At 42.2% G+C, this 21,807-nt stretch overlaps 2 protein-coding genes across 2 annotated transcripts in view; both read right to left on the bottom strand.

Moving 5' to 3' along the window:
* The window catches only part of ccser2a (coiled-coil serine-rich protein 2a), a 63,066-nt gene extending 52,069 nt beyond the window's left edge, over positions 1-10,997 (bottom strand). The window contains exon 1 of the mRNA XM_071380692.1: positions 10,687-10,997. The gene's annotated coding sequence lies outside the window, so the exon portion shown is untranslated. The remainder of the gene's footprint in view (positions 1-10,686) is intronic.
* LOC139562726 (uncharacterized) overlaps positions 1-21,807 on the bottom strand; it is a 35,153-nt gene that overhangs the window by 12,299 nt on the left and 1,047 nt on the right. The window lies entirely within an intron of this gene.

The following is a 21,807-nucleotide window of genomic DNA, read 5'->3' on the forward strand; positions in this document are numbered from 1 at the left end:
GTTCTCTAGAGTGCATACAAATAACACTGATGATTTAAGCACATGTACTTTGGTTGGTGTCCATATTGATCGTTTCCCCGCTTACAAATATCTGGGCATATGGATAGATGAAAACCTGTCTTTTAAAAAGCATATTGATGAGTTAGTTAAGAAGCTGAGAATAAAAATGGGCTTCTTCTATAGAAATCTCACTAAATAGTAGAAAAGAGATCATTCAGTCGACGTTCCTATCGGTCCTAGACGATGTTGACATCATCTATATGATAGCAGCTGCCACTTTATTAAAGCAGTTAGATGCAGTTTATCATAGTGACAGTTTTAGTACTCATCACTGCATTACCTAGCAGAAAGTTGGTTGGCCCTCTCTGATGTCACATAGGTTGATACATTGCTATGTTTTTATTGATAAAGCCTTTCCACAAGAAGACCCAGTGTCCCTAACATCATTACTAAACTTACCACACCCGCTCTCAGGGATGGCTAACTCTGGAAATTCCTTTGGTCTTTACTTAGTTAGGTAAATCAGCGGTTTATTTTTTTGCACCTTATTGGCGTAACAATCTTCAAAATGTTCTTAAATTTGATGTTCTGGTGCCTCTAGGGCAATTCAGAAAGTTGATTGAGGACCTTATTACTGATGAGATGAATGTGTTCATTTTTTATGACAGTGTTTTCTTCTTTCTGCTTGTATTTTGATGTGTGTATTTTCTGTAATGTACAGTATGTAATTCAGAGCTCATCTGTAAAAGAGAGCTTGGTCTCAGTATGACTCCCTGACCAAATAAAGGTTAAATACAAATGTCAAAGTGGAATTCTGTTTTTACAAATGAATTACAAATGAAAAGCTGAAATGTCTTGAGTCCATAAGTATTCAACCTCTTTACGGGGAGCCTAAATAAGTTCAGGAGTAAAAATGTGCATAACAAGTCACATAAGTTGCACGGACTCTCTATGTGCAATAATAGTGTTTAACATGATTTTTGAATGACTATCTCATATCTGTACCCCACACATACAATTATCTGTAAGGTCTCAAAGTTGAACACTGAATTGCAAACACAGATTCAACCACAAAGACCAGGGAGGTTTTCCAATGCCTTGCAAAGAAGGGCACTTATTGGTAGATGAGGTAAAAATTAAAAAAAAGCTGACATTGAATATCCCTTTGAGCATGGTGAAATTATTAATTACACTTTGGATGATGTAGCAATACACCCAGTCACTACAAAGATACAGGCATAATTCCTAACTCAGTTGCCGGAGAGGAAGGAAACCGCTCAGGGATTTCACCATGAGGCCAATGGTGAAAATTGAGGATGCATCAACAACATTGTAGTTACTCCACAATACTAACATAAATGACCGAGTGAAAAGAAGGAAGCACGTACAGAATAAAAATATTCCAGAACATATATCCTGTTTGCAATAAGGCACTTAAGTAAAACAAAAACAAAAAGTGGCAATGAAATGTCCTGACTACAAAGCATTATGTTTGGGGCAAATCCAACACAACAGATCACCGAGTACCACTCTTCATATTTTCAAGCATGGGAGTGGCTGCATCATGTTATGGGTATGCTTGTCATCGGCAAGGACTGGGGAGTTGAGGCATAATCCTAGAGGAAAAGCTGGTTCAGTCTGCTTTCCAACAGACACTAGGAGACAAATTCACCTTTCAGCAGGACAATAACCTAAAATACAAGGTCAAATCTACACTGGAGTTGCTTACCAAGACGACATTGAATTTTCCTGAATGGCCTTGTTAAAGTTTTGACTTAAAATCCACTTGAAAATCTATGACAAGACTTGAAAATACCTGTCTAGTAATGATCAACAACAGAGTTGACAAAGCCTGAATAATAAGAATAATGTGCAAATATTGTACCATCCAGGTGTGCAAAGCTCTTAGAGACTTACCCAGAAAGACTCACAGCTGTAATCACTGCCAAAGGTGATAATAACATGTATTGACTCAGGGGTATGAATACCTTTGTAAATTAGATATTTCTGTATTTCATTTTCAATATATTTGCTAACATTTCTAACAAATTTTCACTTATAGAGTATTGTGTGTAGATGGGTGAGAAGTATTATTTTTGTAATCCATTTTTAATTCAGGCTGTAAATGTGGAATAATTCAAGGGGTATGAATACTTTCTGAAGGCACTGTCTTTTATAAAGAATGACATCCTCATATGCGTTCTCCTGTTCTATTGGTTTTCTTTAAACTTTCTTTCATTGTCCAGCAGCCAAAGGCATTATCCTAGTCATATTAGCAACCCATGATAGTTGATGAATCTTAAAATCTCCCCTCTTTCTATATTTCTAATTTCCATCTCTGTCCATAAAGCCACTTGCATGAGCAGTGCGCATTTTACAACGGTGTTTATCTGCACATTTTGGAACATATTGACGTGTGCACATTGCTGCACTTAAATGGGGAAAAAATAGTTCATCAACATTTTAAGCTAAACATTGTGATCTGTTCCATCAGCCTTACCTATTGATACTGTGTATACCTCCACTACACTACTTTGATATGCAGCATGGGGATTAAGAAGTGAGTACACACAATTCCCACTGAAAAATAAGTGGGTATACGGGATATACCTGCATATACCCTCCACAACACCACTGACCCACCCTGTCTTCAAGAGCTTATCGTGTCTCAACCGATGGCAGGTACAAAACAAAAACCTCAGATGATATAAAGTACAACATATGTGAATATGAAGAAAAAACTAATTTTTAGATCATTCACTATACCATGACAACCCTGTTTGTAAGCTTTTAAATGATATCAAACTCAACTGTTTATCTTTACCAGTGATGAAGACATGGATGTCTCATGGTATGGTGCGGTATGCAAAATGGGTCAACTTTGAGGAACTCCATCTCTTGAATGTTTTGGCATTCAGGTCCAAAAAGTGGACAAACATGTATGGAAGGTTTTGTTTAATTAAAAGGGATGCTGTTAAAAAGTGCTTGAATTCATATGGATTTAACATGTCTCTTATCAATCACTGCTCCCCTCCAGGCTTCCAGAGTGGTGCAGCGGTCTAAGGCACTACATCGCAGTGCTAGAGGCATCACTACAGACCTGGGTTCAATCCCGGGCTATATCACAACCGCCTGTTATCGGGAGTCCCAAAAGGCGGCGCACAATTGGCCCAGTGTCGTCCGGGTTAGCAGTGGGTTTGGCCGGGGTAGGCCGTCATTGTAAATAAGAATTTGTTCTTAACTGACTTGCCTAGTTAAATAAAGCTTAAATAAATAGTCTATTGATTACTGAATCAATATCGAGAGAAAATAACTAATAGTGATACAGTAGCAACTCAGAACCGCCGTCACAAACATTGAATCTAATTTCTCCATTAAACATTATAATGACTCCCTAATATGATGTGTGGTTCTGGATAATGGCCCTGTGCGCTGCTGCAGTGCGAGTCAGGTTAGAATTTTAATATAGGAAATGTGACTTGAAAAGGCTTGAACAGCTATATCACTGAAATCACATTTCCCAACAACAGCAATCTCTTATCTTCTTAACACTCAGCCGTGTCCTGTGCAGTGTGCAGGCGTGTTCGTGCTCATATGACCTTCGACATCAAACACTGTTAGAAGACTGCAGTGCGTTTGACAACCCGTTTACTTCTTGGCCTCTGATTGGCTGCGGGGGAGAGCGAGGCTGATGAGTGTCCTGCAGCAGCGTTGGTGGTGTCAATCACTGTCAGTGAAGTCATTAAAGGAGTTTATCGAGCGACAGGAGGACATACTTACCTCTACTCTCTCACCCATAGAAAATAATATAATACTTATGCTCACATGCCCTTTGCTATTGATAAAAGGGTAGAGGTGAGAATCCATTGGTAAATACATTTTAGTCACCGTCATCAGATGCTCTTATTAATCCAATAATGACTTCAACTCTAAAGTAGGCATCAAATCTGTGCTCAGTACTTCTGACGTATTAGAACACATAGCCATATTCTTTATTTGCTGATGTGGAAATCACATCTTTATTCCTGGCTGGTGGAGAAGGAATGTCCCTTGGAATGCCTGAGCAAAGACATGTTACAAGGAGCTGAACAGGCACGCTGGGCATGTGCCTAGGGAACCACCAACCAATTATTTTGTTTGGAGAGAGATAAGCCTTGCTTTTTCTTTCTGTGGCTGTACCACTGTGTGGAAGTCATGTGACATTCATATGACCCAGCTTTCACGTACTTTAGACACACACAATTACACTGGAGGGTTGTGAACAGCACAAAGAAAATATGGAGATCATTTACCTTGAGAAATGGTGCATCAAGCTACTATGAGTTAGCCTGGTCACTGTGTTCACCATTCTGTCATATATTGAAGTCAAATACCTTTTTAGATATCAGCTATTGCAAACAATTTGTGATCCCGCCGGCAGATATATTATTATACGGGGTACCTTGCAGTCCGAGCAGTTGACTTTAATTAATGTGTATGGTCCCAACAAAGATGACTCTAAATTCTTTCACAATTTGTTTCTAAACCTTTCCACACAGGAAATGATATTGTTGCAGGAGACTTTAATTGCACTTTAGATCTTGTTAAAGATCGCACCTCAGGTTCAAACTACTCCCACACCTAATGTAGGAAAACCATACAGCATTTTATGAAGGATTCAATTTAGAGATTTGGAGAAACATGAAACCAGATGATGTGGAATATTCGTGTTACTTTATCACTCACCAGACCTATTCCCGAATCAACTATTTTTTGATCTCAGCAGCAATACGCTCTAAAATTTTACTTTGCTTTTATTATAACATTGTCATCTCTGACCATGCTCCAGCATCTCTTATATATTCCGATTCTAATTTAGTATGTGACCCACCTAAATGGCGCTTCCAACCTAAATGGCTGCAAGATACAAGTTTTACAGAATACATTGGACAGCAAATTGACCTATACTTTTCAATTAATATAACACAGACTTCAGCTTGTACTAGATGGGAAGTCTTTAAAGCTTCATAAGGGGTCAAATTATACATTTCACCAGCTCCAAGATAAAAAAATACTTGTCAAAAAATGAAATTACTTGAAACCAAAATTAAAACTCAGGAGAGAGAAATTTTCCTCACTAATTCCACAGGTGCACACAAGGAGTTGCTCTTGCTCAGGGCTCAATATAACAGAATGTATGCGGGTAGAGCTGCAGCAAGCTTATTGAGACTAAACCAATCATATTATGACCAGGGTGAAAAAGCTGGGAAGCTGTTGGCCTTGCGAATCAAACAGCAGCAAGCAGAGAGAGCAATCAATTAAACTCAGGATGCAGAGGGAGCTGTGATGGTGGACCCTCGGGAGACAAACAATACCTTTAAATCCTTTTATGAAAAAGCATATGCATCAGAGTATCCTCCTGAAACTGATACCCAGGCTAGCTTTTTAGATAGAATAATCTGAAGTATTGGGAAACTCCGATCTAAGGATATTCTTAATGCTGAGCTGACAGTGGAGGAAATGTCCAATGCAATTGATAGTATGAGGGCGGGGGCCATCGCCCAGATGGGCTGCCCGTTGACATCTACAAGAGATTTAAGATCAAACTATGCACTCCCCTCCTGGAGATGTTTTTGGAATCTTACGAAAATGCCCCCTTCTTTGAGAGGTAAAACCTGGAAAGCTGCATATCAAATGTGATTCCTATCGTGCCATTTCACTTTTGAATTCTGACACTAAGGTTCTTCGTAAAGCACATAGCAAAAAAATATGACATTCCTAGAATTAAAAAAATATATATTTACAGCTAAGGAGCTTCCTCGTGGCTGCCCAAAACCTAACAGAACCCCTTCTGTCCACTTTAGAAAATATGATCTCAACCCATTGTAATGGTAAGGGTAGAATTTCAGGTCTATGCAATATGCTAGAGTCTGGCTCAACAGAATACTCTGCGCACAAACTGAACTCTTGGAACAAAGATATTCACGAGTTCCTCTGTCCAGTGTCTGTGTTCTTTTGCCCATCTTCATCTTTGCTTTTTATTGGCCAGTCTGAGATGGCTTTTTCTTTGCAACTCTGCCTAGAAGGCCAGCATCCCGGAGTCGCCTCTTCACTGTTGACGTTGAGACTGGTGTTTTGCGGGTACTATTTAATGAAGCTGCCAGTTGAGGACTTGTGAGGCATCTGTTTCTCAAACTAGACACTCTAATGTACTTGTCCTCTTGCTCAGTTGTGCACGGGGGCCTACCAATCCTCTTTCTATTCTGGTTAGAGCCAGTTTGTGCTGTTCTGTGAAGGCCTGTAATCGAAGCCACAAATGCAGATGCTCCAGATACTCAACTAGTCTAAAAAGGACAGTTTTATTGCTTCTTTACATCAGGACAACAGTTTTCAGCTGTGCTAACAATTGCAAAAGGGTTTTCTAATGATCAATTAGCCTTTAAAAATGATAAACTTGCATTAGATTACCTAACGTGCCATTGGAACACAGGAGTGATGGTTGCTGATAATGGGCCTCTGTGCGCCTATGTAGATATTCCATTAAAAATCAGCAATTTCCAGCTACAATAGTCATTTACAACATTAACAATATCTACACTGTATTTCTGATATATTTGATGTTATTTTAATGGACCAAATGTTTTTCTTTCAAAAACAAGGAAATTTGTAAGTGACCCCAAGTGACCCCAAAGTAGTGTATAAAAAAAAAGATATATATATGTTGTTCATCAACTACAGCTCAACCTTCAACATAGTGCCTTCCAAGCTCATCACTAATCTCGCAGCCCTGGGTCTGAACCCCGCCCTGTGCAACTGGATCCTGGACTTCCTGACGGGTGTCCCCAGGTGGTGAAGGTAGGCAACAACAGCTCCACTACACTGATCCTCAACACGGGGGCCACACAAGGGTGCATGCTCAACCCCCTCCTAAACTCGCAGTTTACCCATGACTGCGTGGCCATGCACATCTCCAACTCAATCATTAAGTTTGCAGATGACACAACTGTGGTAGGCCTGATTACCAACAACAATGAGAGAGCCTACAGAGAGGAGGTGAGGGCCCTGGCAGAGTGATCCCAGGAAAATAACCTCTCCCTCAGTGTCAACAAACTTAAGGAGCTGAACGTAGACAGCATAGAGAGCACTCGCCCATCCACATCGACAGGGACCGCAGTGGAGCGGGTGAAAAGCTTCAAGTTTCTCGGCGTGCCCATCACTGACAACCTGAAATGGTCATCCACACAGACAGTGTGGTGAAGAAGGATCTCAGCCACCCGACCCACGGCCTGTTCACCCCAATACCATCTAGCAGGCAGAGACAGTACAGGTCCATCAAAGCTGGGACCGAAAGACTGATAAGACAGCTTCTATCTCCCGGCCATCAGACTGTTAAAACAGTCACCACTAGTCATCCTCCACCCAGTACCCTGCCCTGAACTTTAGTCAACGTTACTAGCCGGCTACCACCCAGTACTCAACCCTGTTCCTTAGAGAATGGTGCCCTATGTACATAGTCACTGAACACTGATCACTTTAATAATGTTTACATAATGTTTTATGTATTTTAGAGTATCCTATATAATAACTACTGCTGTACACACCTTTCTATTAATTTACTGCCTATAATGTAAATATACACCATCATATAAATATATATTTATAATCCGGACTCTGACATTACTCGTTCTAATATTTCTATATTTCTTAATTCCTTTCTTTATATTTTGGGGGATTTGTGTGTATTGTCCCACTCCTTGAAAGCGGCAGCGCTACCATTTAGCTCAGTGCGGATGTTGCCTGTAATCCATGGCTTCTGGTTGGGGTATGTACGTACAGTCACTGTGGGGATGACATCCTCGATGCACTGATAAAACTAGTCACTGACGTGGTGTACTCCTCAATGCCATCAGAGGAATCCCAGAACATATTCCAGTCTGTGCTAGTAAAACAGTCCAGTAGTTTATCATCTGCTTCATCTGACCACTTTTTTATAGACCGAATCACTGGTGCTTCCTGCTTTAATTTTTGCTTGTAAGCAAGAATCAGGAGGATAGAATTATGGTCAGATTTGCCAATTGGAGGGTGATGGAAAGCATTGTACGCATCTCTGTGTGTGGAGTAAAGGTGGTCTAGAGTTTCTTTCCCTCTGGTTGCACATTTAACATGCTGATAGAAATTAGGTAAAACTAATTTAAGTTTCCCTGCATTAAAGTCCCCGGCCACTAGGAGCACCACCTCTGGATGAGCATTTTCCTGTTTGCTTATGGCGGTATACAGCTCATTGAGTGTGGTTTTAGTGCCAGCATCAATCTGTGGTGGTATGTAAACAGCTACAGTAAAATACAGATGAAAACTCTCTAGGTAGATAGTGTGGTCTACATCTTATCATGAGATACTCTACCTCAGGCGAGAAAAACCTTGAGACTTCCTTAGATATCGTGCACCAGCTGTTGTTTACATATATGCATAGTCCCCCGCCCTGTACCCTATGTGACATCTGTATAACCACTAAAGCGCACCAACTATTGTACTTTACTACTTTCCCTACCTGCTAACTCAGTAGAGGTCAGACTAACAGACCAATAACATTGCACTGACAGTCACTGAGGTGAAAGCTCAGCGTAATTTCATTGACATGTTTAGGGTTCTCCTCACATGACACAGACAGACTGGCAGACTCAAAACAGATGCTCAAAACAGACATGCCACAAGTTCAGTCACTTCAATTGCAGTCCTCAGCCACAATCCACTGATACCAACAATGACATCACTCACAACCCTCCCTTTGCTGTAAAGTGATACGACACTCCTCTCATATCTCATATCTCATTTGACATATGTAACAAGATCAGACAACCATGACTGCTTATGAGTCATATGATGGATGCTAGCCAATCATAATGGGGGGTATGAGAGTGATGTAGATCAATGCTAATGTAGTTGGATTCAATACACACCCTATAGCTTCTTAGTCCACAATGTGTTTAAAATAGTAGTCTTTTATTAGCTCCATCTCATTTCCATGTCTTTAGCCAGTAGGAGGGGCATGCTATTGGGCTGTGTATTGAACAGGAGAGCACTGGTTTCAAATGTCACCATCTCATAAATAAGTGATATCAAAGTGTTACCAAGACCACAATCAGGTTGTTAGAGAGGCTATGTAGTGGTAGGTGGGAAGAGAGATCCCATCTGACAGTGAGTGCTTGGCATATCCTAAGCAAACTCTTTGGGAAGAATAACAGCTTGCAGTAGGTGGAATGTTTAGGGCAATGTTGAATAACAAAATGAAAAATAGTGGAATGGATTTACTCCAATATTTGACACAAGAAGAAACCAATTCAAAAGAGAGGACGCTGAATGTCATCCTCGCGGGTTATATGTTCAGGAAAACACCCCCGTGGCAGTTTAGCATCACATTAGCCTGCATATTGGACGGCTATTTTAAATGTATAAGAGCTTTTTTAAGAGAGCCACAGACTACATTAGACATGGTGATGCTTGGAATTGGAATAACTCAGCAGTTTAGAGTGCAGAAATCCAAAGCCAGCATACTAAAGCTCTTGCATATAGGGCATTGTTCACACACACAGACATGCACACACCCATGTACACTTTCTATAAAAGCACCAGTTCAGAGTGCAGCAGCAGTCCATAAGCAGCACTTATTGGTCCCAGCCCTAGCCCTGGGGGCAAAGAGCAGACCCTATGCTGAAACTAGTATCACATGACAAGGGGGGGGGGGGGGTATTATTGAATGAAACAACATGGAGGCCTAATGGAGGGGGCCTCTGGGGCCTTGTATAGGAAGGTCTCAATGGAGCTGCCAGCTGCTGCTGGGAGCTGGAGGGCATTACTAAGAGACTGGAAACAGCACATATGCTGCTTGTCATCCAAACACAGAGCCAAGATGGCAGTCAGCACAAATCAGACTTGAGGTGGGACACATCATGCTGATGCCTTGTCTAGCCTTAGTATACACATTGATACAACACACCTGTCTGCCAGTATTAGCAACCCCTGCACATTATTAATCTACTTAAGTGCAACGAGGCTCATAAATATCCTATGATTCAAAACACTCCCAATCAAACAAAGATCCATAATCTTACCCATCACACCTGTGTACACACAGTCCCTTCACATGCATGTCACAGTGTTGCTTTTGGCTAGTGGAAAGTCCAATCACATTCTGAGAGTCTGTTTATTACTAATTTAGGTGAAAAGGATATGGGATTCAATGTTGCTTTATTGACAATGAGAGACTAAAAACAGTGCCACGCACACCTTCCACCGGACCGTGAAACACATAGCTCTGTCAGATAGCAGCGATTAGCTGGGCTAAATATAGCTGTAATGATAGGCCCCATCGTGAGACTGTGGAGACGGAGAAACAGATCAGACTACCGTCAAAGTCACATCAAGCCCACATTACAACCAGCTCTACTGAAACTTTTCAGAGTGGGGTTTGTGGGCCACTCTGGCATTCATGTTCTACTGTTAGACACACACAGTCTTCTATTGAGCACTGCTACCCAAATCCTCTCTGGGGTCAGACATTCAATTGTTATAGTAATGTTATAACACATTGCTAAACCACAATACAATTAAAAACAACAGACATGAGATTACACTGCCAGGCCACTCTGGCAATAAAGGTGTTGAGTTTAAACCAATTGTTAAATACTCAGTTGTTCAATGCTCACTCACCTTAAAAATAGCAGGTTAGTTGTAAATTCAAGTCCTTGAGATACAAGTAAACTCTTGACTCTCCGTGACACAGTGCCGTGACTAAACATGCAACCTTTATGCTGGTGTGGTCTAGTAATGACATCTTATCTGTTCAACTAGACAGTTTTTCAGGGCCACCACCATTGCCGGGTATGACTGGTTTGTGCTGCTTTCACACACCGGCCATGACAGATTGTGTGTATTAGAAATACACGCACAAATATACAGACATACACACGACCCGAGTATACCCTGATACTACGAGTTGTGGAGGTCCTCCATGGGCAGAACCTCTGTGGAGACATTCAGCTGTTGTGGGGTAGTGTGGTCGTAAACACAAACTAGCCAACGCAGCAGGCTGGGACCTACACAGACAGGTGCCAGGGGAACACACACAGAGATATGTGGAAGTGGAGGAGAACGCCTCCATCAGAGCACCAAGGAATGTCCAGCTCACTTACACTATGGAGTGTCAAAACTGGCAATGAATACAATCCCAGTCAGAGGAATTCCACTTGTTTTGTACATTTGGGGTGATGGTACAGAGAGCTTAGCGCTGTCTGGGTTATCTATTTCACTTGGCAGACAGTATCAGATGTCATTGATTGACAATAACTGGTCTTGATGGATTATGTATCGAAATCATGTGTATTAAAAGATGCAGTCAGGGAACTTAAACATAACAAATGTGTAACATATTGTACGAATTAGATTCATAACATAGGTTATGCAGTGCCTTCGGAAAGTTATATATATACCGTGCCTTCGGAAAGTATTCAGACCACTTGACATTTTGTTACGTTACAGCCTTATTCTAACGTTGATTACATTTTTTAAATGTTCCCTCGATCTACACACAATACCCCATTATGACAAAATGTTCGCTAATATATTAAAAATTAAAAACGGAAATATAACATTTACATAAGTATTCAGACCCCTATACTCAGTACTTTGTTGAAGCACTTTAGGCAGCGTTTAAAACATCGAGTCTTCTTTGGTATGATGCTACAAGCTTGGCACACCTGTATTTGGGGAGTTTCTCCCATTCTTCTCTGCAGATCCTCTCAATCTCTGTCAGGTTGGATGGGGAGCGTTGCTGCACAGCTAATTTCAGGTTCCTCCAGAGATGTTTGATCGGGTTCAAGTCCGGGTTCTGGCTGGGCCACTCAAGGACATTCAGAGACTTGTCCCGAAGCCACTCCTGCGTTGTCTTGGCAGTGTGCTTAGGGTCGTTGTCCTTTGGGAAGGTGAACCTTCACCCCAGTCTGAGGTCCTGAGTGCTCTGGAACAAGTTTTCATAAAGGATCTCTCTGTACTTTGCTCCATTCATCTTTCCCTCGATCCTGACTAGTCTCCCAGTCCCTGCTGCTGAAAAACATCCCCACAGCATGAAGCTGCCACCACCATGCTTTACCGTAGGGATGGTGCCAGGTTTCCTCCAGACGTGACACTTGGCATTCAGGTCAAAGAGTTCAATCTTTGTTTCATCAGACCAGAGAATCTGGTTTCTCATGGTCTGAGAGTCTTTAGGTGCCTTTATGGCCACTACCATAAAGGCCTGATTGGTGGAGTGCTGCAGAGATGGTTATCCTTCTGCAAGGTTCTCCCATCTCCACAGAGGAACTCTAGAGCTCTGTCAGAGTGACCATCGGGTTCTTGGTCACCTCCCTGACCAAGGCCCTTCTCCCCCGATTGCTCAGTTTGGCCAAGTGGCCAGCTCTAGGAAGAGTCTTGGCGGTTCCAAACTTCTTCCATTTAAGAATGATGGAGGCCACTGTGTTCATGGGGACCTTCAATGCTGAAAAAATGTTTTTATACCCTTCCCCAGATCTGTGCCTCGACATAATCCTGTCTCAGAGGATGGGGGTATTTGTGTGTAGATTGCTGAGGAATTGTTTTTATTAATCAATTTTAGAATAAGGCTGTAACATAACAAAATGTGGAAAAAGTCAAAGGGTCTGAATACTCTCCGAAGGAACTGTATGTATAGTTGTTTTTTTGAGGACGTAAGAGATCATATGAAATGGATGACATAGTACACAAAAACTGGGACCCGTTTTGGCTTGTGAGCACAACTTCCATAACTACTGGCTGAAATTATACAAAAGATCTGGAGCGTCACATTAAGTGCCCTCTAGTACAAATGTGAACAAAAAATATGAATAATAATACGTCAATGAACAGTTACATAATTCCCATGGTTATTTTATACCACTATTACATAAATGTCTAAGCATAACATAAACATTCACGGTACAGTAACATCCCCAGGGTTATAACAGTGTGTCTTCTGCATGGCTGGAGAGCAGTAGGGAAAGAGAGCGTTTGTACTTTTGGCCTTAGTTAGGATGATCGGTTGACAGATGCAGAGCCGTCGGAAAACGTGTGGGGAGGCGGCATTTGCCACAGCATTTTTCATAATTTTTCAATTATGTGTGATTTAGTTTAACAAAATATATTGACGCAAACATTAAAATAGTTGTTTTTTTAGACTGATTTGCCTCATGATTTGTCAACTCAGACACAATTTAATCTGTCCTTCACATCAGAGTGTTGCTTGAGGTTCTTTGCAAGTCGTGGCCAATCAGATTCACAGAAATCGGTTGTGCAGGCCGGGCACAAAGCACAAAGCTCAAGGCGTGCTCTTCACTTTCCTCCAGTATTTATTTAGCAAGCGTGATAACACATCACTCCCGACAGACACAAGCAAAAACTTCATTCATCTAACACTAGAGATCTGAAGTATGGCATGGAAATGAGACTATTTTTCAGTCTGATCAACTGTAGGCTACTATCAACAGCAGCTGCATAGTCTAGCCTACTACAGTATGCGCCCTGTCCCTCTAGCCAGGGTAAACAAAGCGGTAACGCTGTGTATTTATAGTCCATTTGATTGTGAGAAAATGTGAATGGGATCAAATTTGGTTTATATTCAAACATGGGCTGACTAGGCAACCTAGACTTTTTCAATCCAAAATGCTTAACTGGAATTAATCAATAATCACAATAGCTGACATAGATTGAGTAAATGTTTTATTAGGCCTACAGTTGCACAGGGCAGAACAACACAATGTCAACCTGGATGAAACAAGCTCAGCCCTGTGAGTTTTATTGTCCAATCATGATGCTTTCTCTGTGTATAGAAAACCCTGTTCTTTAAAATATAATTCATATGTACAAGTACAAGGCTGCTGCAGTTTGACAGGGTTTTTATATTCCCCAAGGTGTGGAGTTTTTCTAAACCATGTGACCTGATTCTAAAAACTTTGGTCCCATCATAGCCCATATTAAACCTTTTTACAACAGATTAATCATGTCATACCATATAAGATCCAGGGTTTTACCTGGTTAGGTTACCAGATCAGGAAAATCTATTGGACCCAGAATAGTTTTTCCGCCACTAAGGCTGTAGCGGTCATGACATTTTGTCAGCCGGTGATTGTCATGCAAATAACTACCGGTCTCACGGTAATTGATCGTTAATTAACATAAACACGTTTAGCATCTCCTGGCTTCCACACATAGCCTACAAGCCACAGAAGCACACCGTTGGAACATCTACATTTTAAAACGTTTTTTAAAAAGCCTACACCATCACAATAAATCCATGATTTATTTTAGGTCTAAAGAAACATGATATGAAGAAAATGTAGCCTATTTCAGAAGAACAGAATAGCATATTTTGAGTTGTCCTTATGTTAGGCGCTGATCTGGCTACGCCATATGGCTGTGGGCTACACTAGTTAATTTAGCTGACAAGATTTGCTTAGAATTCTGTGGCATTATTTTATAGTATGAATAATAGAATTGAACATAGCCAAATAAAATAGAAAGTATATTTTCTACAAATGATTTCTGAGGGAATGCGCACATGCGGCTATTCTGTGTTAAGCAGTTAACAGAGAAACAGATGCTGCTATATGCTTAATTTAGAGTTTGTCGTAGCTGAATCAGAATTAGTTAGGTAACATAGATAAATAAGATATTTTATTTACTTTCATACTATGCAGAATATCAGAAAGGGAGAAGGGCTCCACTATGTCTGTACGCTAGTCACTCCCTTCTTTTCCCATTGGGGGGAGGAGTATGGAAGTGTCTGGAATCATTGTATTACCCCTCTCATACTGTTGAACTTATCTTTCATGGTATATGACCTAGAGAATCACTCCCCTTTCTGAGCTTGTCCAGGGGGGGGTGTATTTGAGATGGGAGTATCTAGAATTGACAATTGATATATGCCATTGGATGAGGTAATGTTTTGGTCCTAAGTGGTACCAAGAACGAGATTAGAACCTCGGTTAAAGAGACCAAACTGAACGATAATTTATAGCTAATGCTATAAATTATGGGATACTCCTCTTTCAAGTAAAAGGTTCTTTGTGAACTGTTCCTAAGATCTGTGTTTCGTCATGTGAGTTGAGAGGGGTGTGTCTTGGCTATAAATGATACTAAGAATTGTTTTGTAGGGACTCTCAGAGAATTAATCTGAGGGTTAAAAGGGCTATGGTGAAGCTCATATACTTAAAGATGGACGTTATAATATAACTCTGACTTGTGTGTGGTTTGCTCTCTCATCACATAGTAATACAGGAAATTACCACAACAAGTTATTTATGCAACTTGGGGCGGCGTTGGGCCAGTAACAGAAAGGTTGCTAGATCGAATCCCCGAGCTGACAAGGTAAAAATCTGTTGTTCCGCCCCTGAACAAGGCAGTTAACCCACTGGCTGCATAATGCGACGAGTTGATGATTTGAAAAAAGTTGCATGAAAGACATGAGCTCTGCTCTGTTTCTTGTGCAGCCTGAACACCAGTGGAGGCTCCTCGGAGGAGTAAGGGGAGGACTTCTTAGTGAAATTCATTAAAATAAAAAGTTAAACATTAAAAAAGTTATTATTTTTAGATAAAACTATACTAAATATATTCAAGTAATCAAATAATTTTTTACAACACACTGTTTTGCAATGAAGGTCTACAGTAGCGTCACGACTTCCGCCGAAGTTGGTCCCTCTCCTTGTTCGATCCACTTTTAATTTTCCATTGGTTTTGTCTTGTCTTCCATCACACCTGGTTCCAATTCCATCAATTACATGTTGTGTATTTAACCCTCTGTTCCCCCCCATGTCGTTGTCCGTAATTGTTTCTTGTAGTGCTTGTGCACAGTATGCTGGTGATTACCGGGTTTTGTTTGACCCATTTCATGTATTGTTCTGTTGACGGTGGTTTACGTTTATTTAACAACACCGTTGTAAATCAGTTTTCGCTCTCTTGCACCTGACTTCTCTGCCGCCAGTACGCACCTCATTACAAGTAGCCTCAGTAGCACTCTGTAGGGTAGCACCATGGTGTAGTCGGATGACAGCTAGCTTCTGTCCTCCTCTGGGTACATTGACTTCTATACAAAATCTAGGAGACTCATGGTTCTCAACCCCTTCCATAGACTTACACAGTAATTATGTCAACTTCTGGAGGACTTCAACCTATCAGAGCTCTTGCAGCATGAATTGACATGTCGTCCATCCAATCAAAGGATCAGAAAATGAATCTAGGTCTTAAACCATAAGCTACAGCTGGCTAGCACTGCAGTGCATAAACTGTGGTGAGTTGTTGATTTAAAAAGAGAGAAATACAGTAGTTAAAAAGTTTGAACAAGGGCCTCCCGGGTGGCGCAGTGGTCTAGGGCACTGCATCGCAGTGCTAGCTGCGCCACCAGAGTCTCTGGGTTCGCGCCCAGGCTCTGTCACAGCCGGCCGCGACCGGGAGGTCCGTGGGGCGACGCACAATTGGCCCAGCGTCGTCCGGGTTAGGGAGGGTTTGGCCGGTAGGGATATCCTTGTCTCATCGCGCTCCAGCGACTCCTGTGGCGGGCCGGGCGCAGTGCGCGCTAACCAAGGGGGCCAGGTGCACGGTGTTTCCTCCGACACATTGGTGCGGCTGGCTTCCGGGTTGGAGGCGCGCTATGTTAAGAAGCAGTGCGGCTTGGTTGGGTTGTGCTTCGGAGGACGCATGGCTTTCGACCTTCGTCTCTCCCGAGCCCGTATGGGAGTTGTAGCGATGAGACAAGATAGTAATTACTAGCGATTGGATACCACGAAAATTGGGGAGAAAAGGGGGTAAAATTTAAAAAATATATAAAAAAATAACAATAAGTTTGAACAAATTGACTTCTTCCTAAGTTAAGGAGAAGCAAGAGAGAAAGAGCTATATTTGGATGTATTATTTTTTATTTATTTGTACTTTCACTTAGCTAGCCAATTCAGCTAGCTAGTTTAGTCTACTCAAACACCCAGCTCAAACAGAGAGGGATACTATGTTAGCTAGCTGGCTGTGGCTATCCAACACTGGAACTCTTCCAAGTCAAGGTAAGCTTTTGGTTTTATAAATGTATTGCCACTGGGTCCCACCAGTGTAACTGCTAAATTTATTTTGCAGCTAGCAAGTTTAGCCTACTCAAACACCCAACTCAAACAGAGAGTAATGCTATGTTAGCTAGCTGGCTATGGCTATCCAACACTGGAACTCTTCCAAGTCAAGGTAAGCTTTTGGTTTTATAAATGTATTGCCAAAGGGGCCCGCAGGTGTAACTGAAAAACTGTTTCTTACTGTACACTGTACTGCATGATTGTAGCGGGTTTACTAACACATTAGTTCTAGTTGACTATGATGTGACAACTATGTAGGCTGTGTGTAGCTCTTAGCGGTCATGATATGAAGGTTTGGCTTGGAAAGTAGTTTTTTCGCCTGGTCAAAGATAGCGGATTTTTTGTGCACTGAAGTCCACATGCGAAGGGAAAAGGTGAAAGGAGGAGAATGTGTAGATAGTTGTGAGAAGGAATTATATAAACAATGAGGAAAGTGATTGTGCTGTTTTTATGTGGCTGCTATGAAAGTGAACTGTTTACGTGTGATCAACGAAAAACATTTCTTAAACGGAAGCAACCGGAGTGAAAAAGGGATAAACATACCTGAATTTGTCTAATAGAAACTCTCATTTGCAACTGTTGGACTAATGATTACGTCCTAGATTAGCTAGATGCAGGCAAGCGTGTGCAAAGCAGTATTGAACATGTCACTGTCTGTCACCTTGATAACTCAAAATTCTCTTGACCTTTGCACCTACATTGTAAACTTTAATTAATAGGCTAGGTTGTAGCAACCTCATGATGGGTACAGGGAAAATTTGAGGAGCATGTAAGATCCTAAACCTATTGATGTTACATTGAGAAGGGTGAATGGAATATGAATGACAGTCATCCAATACGCTGTGATAGAAATAAGGCCATGCTCATAAAGAAAATCATCTTAAAAGGCACCGACCACCACCGCTGCACAGACTTCATCAAATCAAATTGTATTAGTCACATGCGCCGAATACAACAGGTGTAGACTTTACAGTGAAATGCTTACTTACGAGCCCATAAACAACAGTGCAGTTTAAAAAAATACAGATAAGTATAAAAAATAAAAGTAACAAGTAATTAAAGTACAGCAGTAAAATAACAATAGCGAGACTATATACAGGGGGGTACCGGTACAGAGTCAATGTGCGGGGGCACCGGTTAGTTGAGGTAATATGTACACGTAGGTAGAGTTATTGAAGTGACTATGCATTGATGATAACAACAGAGCGTAGCAGCGGTGTAAAAGAGGGGGGGGGGGGGGGGGCAATGCAAATAGTCTGGGTAGCCATTTGATTAGGTGTTCAGGCAGTCTTATGACTTGGGGGGATAGAAGCTGTTTAGAAGCCTCTTGACCTAGACTTGATGCTCCGGTACCGCTTGCCGTGCGGTAACAGAGAGAACAGTCTATGACTAGGGTGGCTGGAGGCTTTGACATTTTTCAGGGCCTTCCTCTGACACCGCCTGGTATAGAGGTCCTGGATGGCAGGAAGATTGGCCCCAGTGATGTACTGAGCCGTTCGCACTACCCTCTGTAGCACCTTGCGGTCGGAGGCCGAGCAGTTGCCATACCAGGCAGTGATGCAACCAGTCAGGATGCTCTCGATGGTGCAGCTATAGATCCTCAAAAGTTTCTGAGGACCCATGCCAAATATTTTCAGTCTCCTGAGGGGGAATAGGTTTTGTCGTGCCCTCTTCATGACTGTCTTGGTGTACTTGGACCATGTTAGTTTGTTGGTGATGTGGACACCAAGGAACTTGAAGCTCTCAACCTGCTCCAATGCAGCACCGTCCTGTAGTCCACAATCATTTCCTTTGTCTTGATCACATTGAGGGAGAGGTTGTTGTCCTGGCACCACACGGTCAAGTCTCTGACCTCCTGCCTATAGCCTGTCTCATCGTTGTCTTTGATCAGGACTACCACTGTTGTGTCATCGGCAAACTTAATGATGGTATTGGAGTCGTGCCTGGCCATGCAGTCATGAGTGAACAGGGAGCACAGGACGGGACTGAGCACGCACCCCTGAGGAGCTCCAGTGTTGAGGATCAGTGTGGCGGATGTGTTGTTACCTACCCTTACCACCTGGGGGCGGTCCGTCAGGAAGTCCTGAATCCAGTTGCAGAGGGAGGTGTTTAGTCCCAGGGTCCTTAGCTTAGTGATGAGCTTTGAGGGCACTATGGTGTTTAACGCTGAGCTGTAGTCAATGAATAGCATTCTCACATAGGTGTTCCTTTAGTCCAGGTGGGAAAGGGCAGTGTGGAATGCAATAGAGATTGCATCTGTGGATCTGTTGGGGCGGTATGCAAATTGGAGTGGGTCTAGGGTTACTGGGATAATGGTGTGATGTGAGCCATGACCAGCCTTTCAAAGCACTTCATGGCTACAGATGTGAGTGCTATGGGTCAGTAGTCATTTAGGCAGGTTACCTTAGTGTTCTTGGGCACAGGCACTATGGTGGTCTGATTAAAACGTTGGTATTACAGACTTGGACAGGGAGAGGTTGAAAATGTCAGTGGCCAGTTGGTCAGCTCATGCTCGCAGTACACGTCCTGGTAATCCTTGTGAATGCTGACCTCTTTAAAGGTCTTACTCACATTGGCTGCGGAGAGCATGATCACACAGTCTTCCGGAACAGCTGGTGCTCTCATGCATGTGTCAGTGCCATTTGCCTCGAAGCGAGCATAGTAGTTTAGCTCGTCTGGTAGGCTTGTGTCACTGGGCAGCTCTCGGCTGTGCTTCCCCTCATAGTCTGTCATGGTTTGCAAGCCCTGCCACATCCGACGAGCATCAGAGTCGGTGTAGTACGATTCGATCTTAGTCCTTTATTGACACTTTGCCTGTTTGATGGTTCGTCGGAGGGCATAGTGGGATTTCTTATAAGATTCCGGGTACGAGTCCTGCTCCTTGAAAGCTGCAGCTTTAGCCTTTAGCTCAGTGTGGATGTTGCCTGTAATCCATGGCTTCTGGTTGGGGTATGTACGTATGGTCGCTGTGGCGACAACATCATCAATGCACTTATTGATGAAGCCAATGACTGATGTGGTGTACCCCTCAATGCCATCGGAGGAATCCCAGAACATATTCCAGTCTGTGCAAGCAAAACAGTCCTGTAGCTTAGCATCTGCTTCATCCGACCACTTTTTTATTGATCTAGTCACTGGTGCTTCCTGCTTACATTTTTGCTTGTAAGCAAGAGGATAGAATTATGGTCAGATTTTCCAACTGGAGGGAGCGCCGCCTCTGGGTGAGCGTCATCTTGTTTGCTTATGGCGGAATACAGCTCATTCAGTGCTGTGTTAGTGCCAGCCTCTGACTGTGGTGGTATGTAAACAGCTACGAAAAATACAGATGAAAACTCTCTAGGTAGATAGTGTGGTCTACAGTTTATCATGAGATACTCTACCTCAGGCGAGCAATAGCTCGAGACTTCCTTAGATATTGTGCACCAGTTGTTATTTACAAAAATACATAGTCCGCCGCCTCTTGTCTTACCAGACGCCGCTGTTCTATCCTGCAGGTACAGCGTACAACCAGCCAGCTGTATGTTGATAGTGTAGCTGTTCAGCCATGACTCCGTGAGGCATAAGATATTACAGTTTTGAATGTCCCGTTGGTAGTTTAATCTTCCGCATAGGTCATCGATTTTATTCTCCAAAGATTGCACGTTTGCCAGCAGAATGGAAGGAAGTGGGGGTTTATTCGATCGCCTATGAATTCTCAGAAGGCAGCCTGCCCTCTGGGCCTGTTGCCGAGAAAGTAGTATATCATTCGCGTCGGGCTCGTCAGACTCGTTAAAGGAAAAAAAGGATTCTGCCAGTCCATGGTGAGTAATCGCAGTCCCTCCATTAGTTATTTTCGGTCATAAGAGACGGTAGCGGCAACATTATGTACAAAATAAGTAAAAAAATAAGTTACAAACATCCCAAATAAACGAATAAAAAAACACAATCGGTTGGGGACACGTAAAACATCTGCCTTCTTCTACGGCGCAATTTTATCAGTCTCTCATTCACAATTTGACAAGCACTTGATAATATTCTCACCCATCGGACTATTCTTAATTTAATCTGGTCTTTACATTTAGCCTATAGGTGGAATTATTTTTAATTTAGAATGGCCCACCTCTGGATGGATGAGAGAGCACACTAGGTTGACATGAGTTATGAATCATGGCACGACCCAGAAGACTACCTCTAATTATATACTGGGTGGTTCGAGCCCTGAATGCTGATTGGCTGACAGCTGTGGTATATCAGACTGTATACCACGAGTATGACAAAACATTTATTTTTACTACTCTAATTATGTTGTTAACCAGTTTATAATAGCAATAAGGCACCTTGGGGGTTTGTGATATATGGCTAATATACCATGCATGGCTAAGGGCTGTATCCAGGCACTCCACGTTGCGTCATACATAAGAACAGCCTTTAGCCGTGGTATACTGGCCATATACCACACCTCCTCTGGCCTTATTGCCTAATAATAAACTGGGTGGTTTGAGCATTGAATGCTAATTAGCTGAAAGTCGTGGTATATACCACAAGTATGACAAAACATATTTGTACTGTTCTAATTACTTTAGCAACCAGTTTATACGAGCAATAAGGCACCTAGGGGGTTTATGGTATACGGCCAATATACCACGGCTAAGGGCTGTATCCATGCACTTTGTGTTGCGTGCATAAGAACAGCCCT

Source organism: Salvelinus alpinus, chromosome 32 (genome assembly GCF_045679555.1).
Source record: "Salvelinus alpinus chromosome 32, SLU_Salpinus.1, whole genome shotgun sequence".
Taxonomy (NCBI): domain Eukaryota; kingdom Metazoa; phylum Chordata; class Actinopteri; order Salmoniformes; family Salmonidae; genus Salvelinus; species Salvelinus alpinus.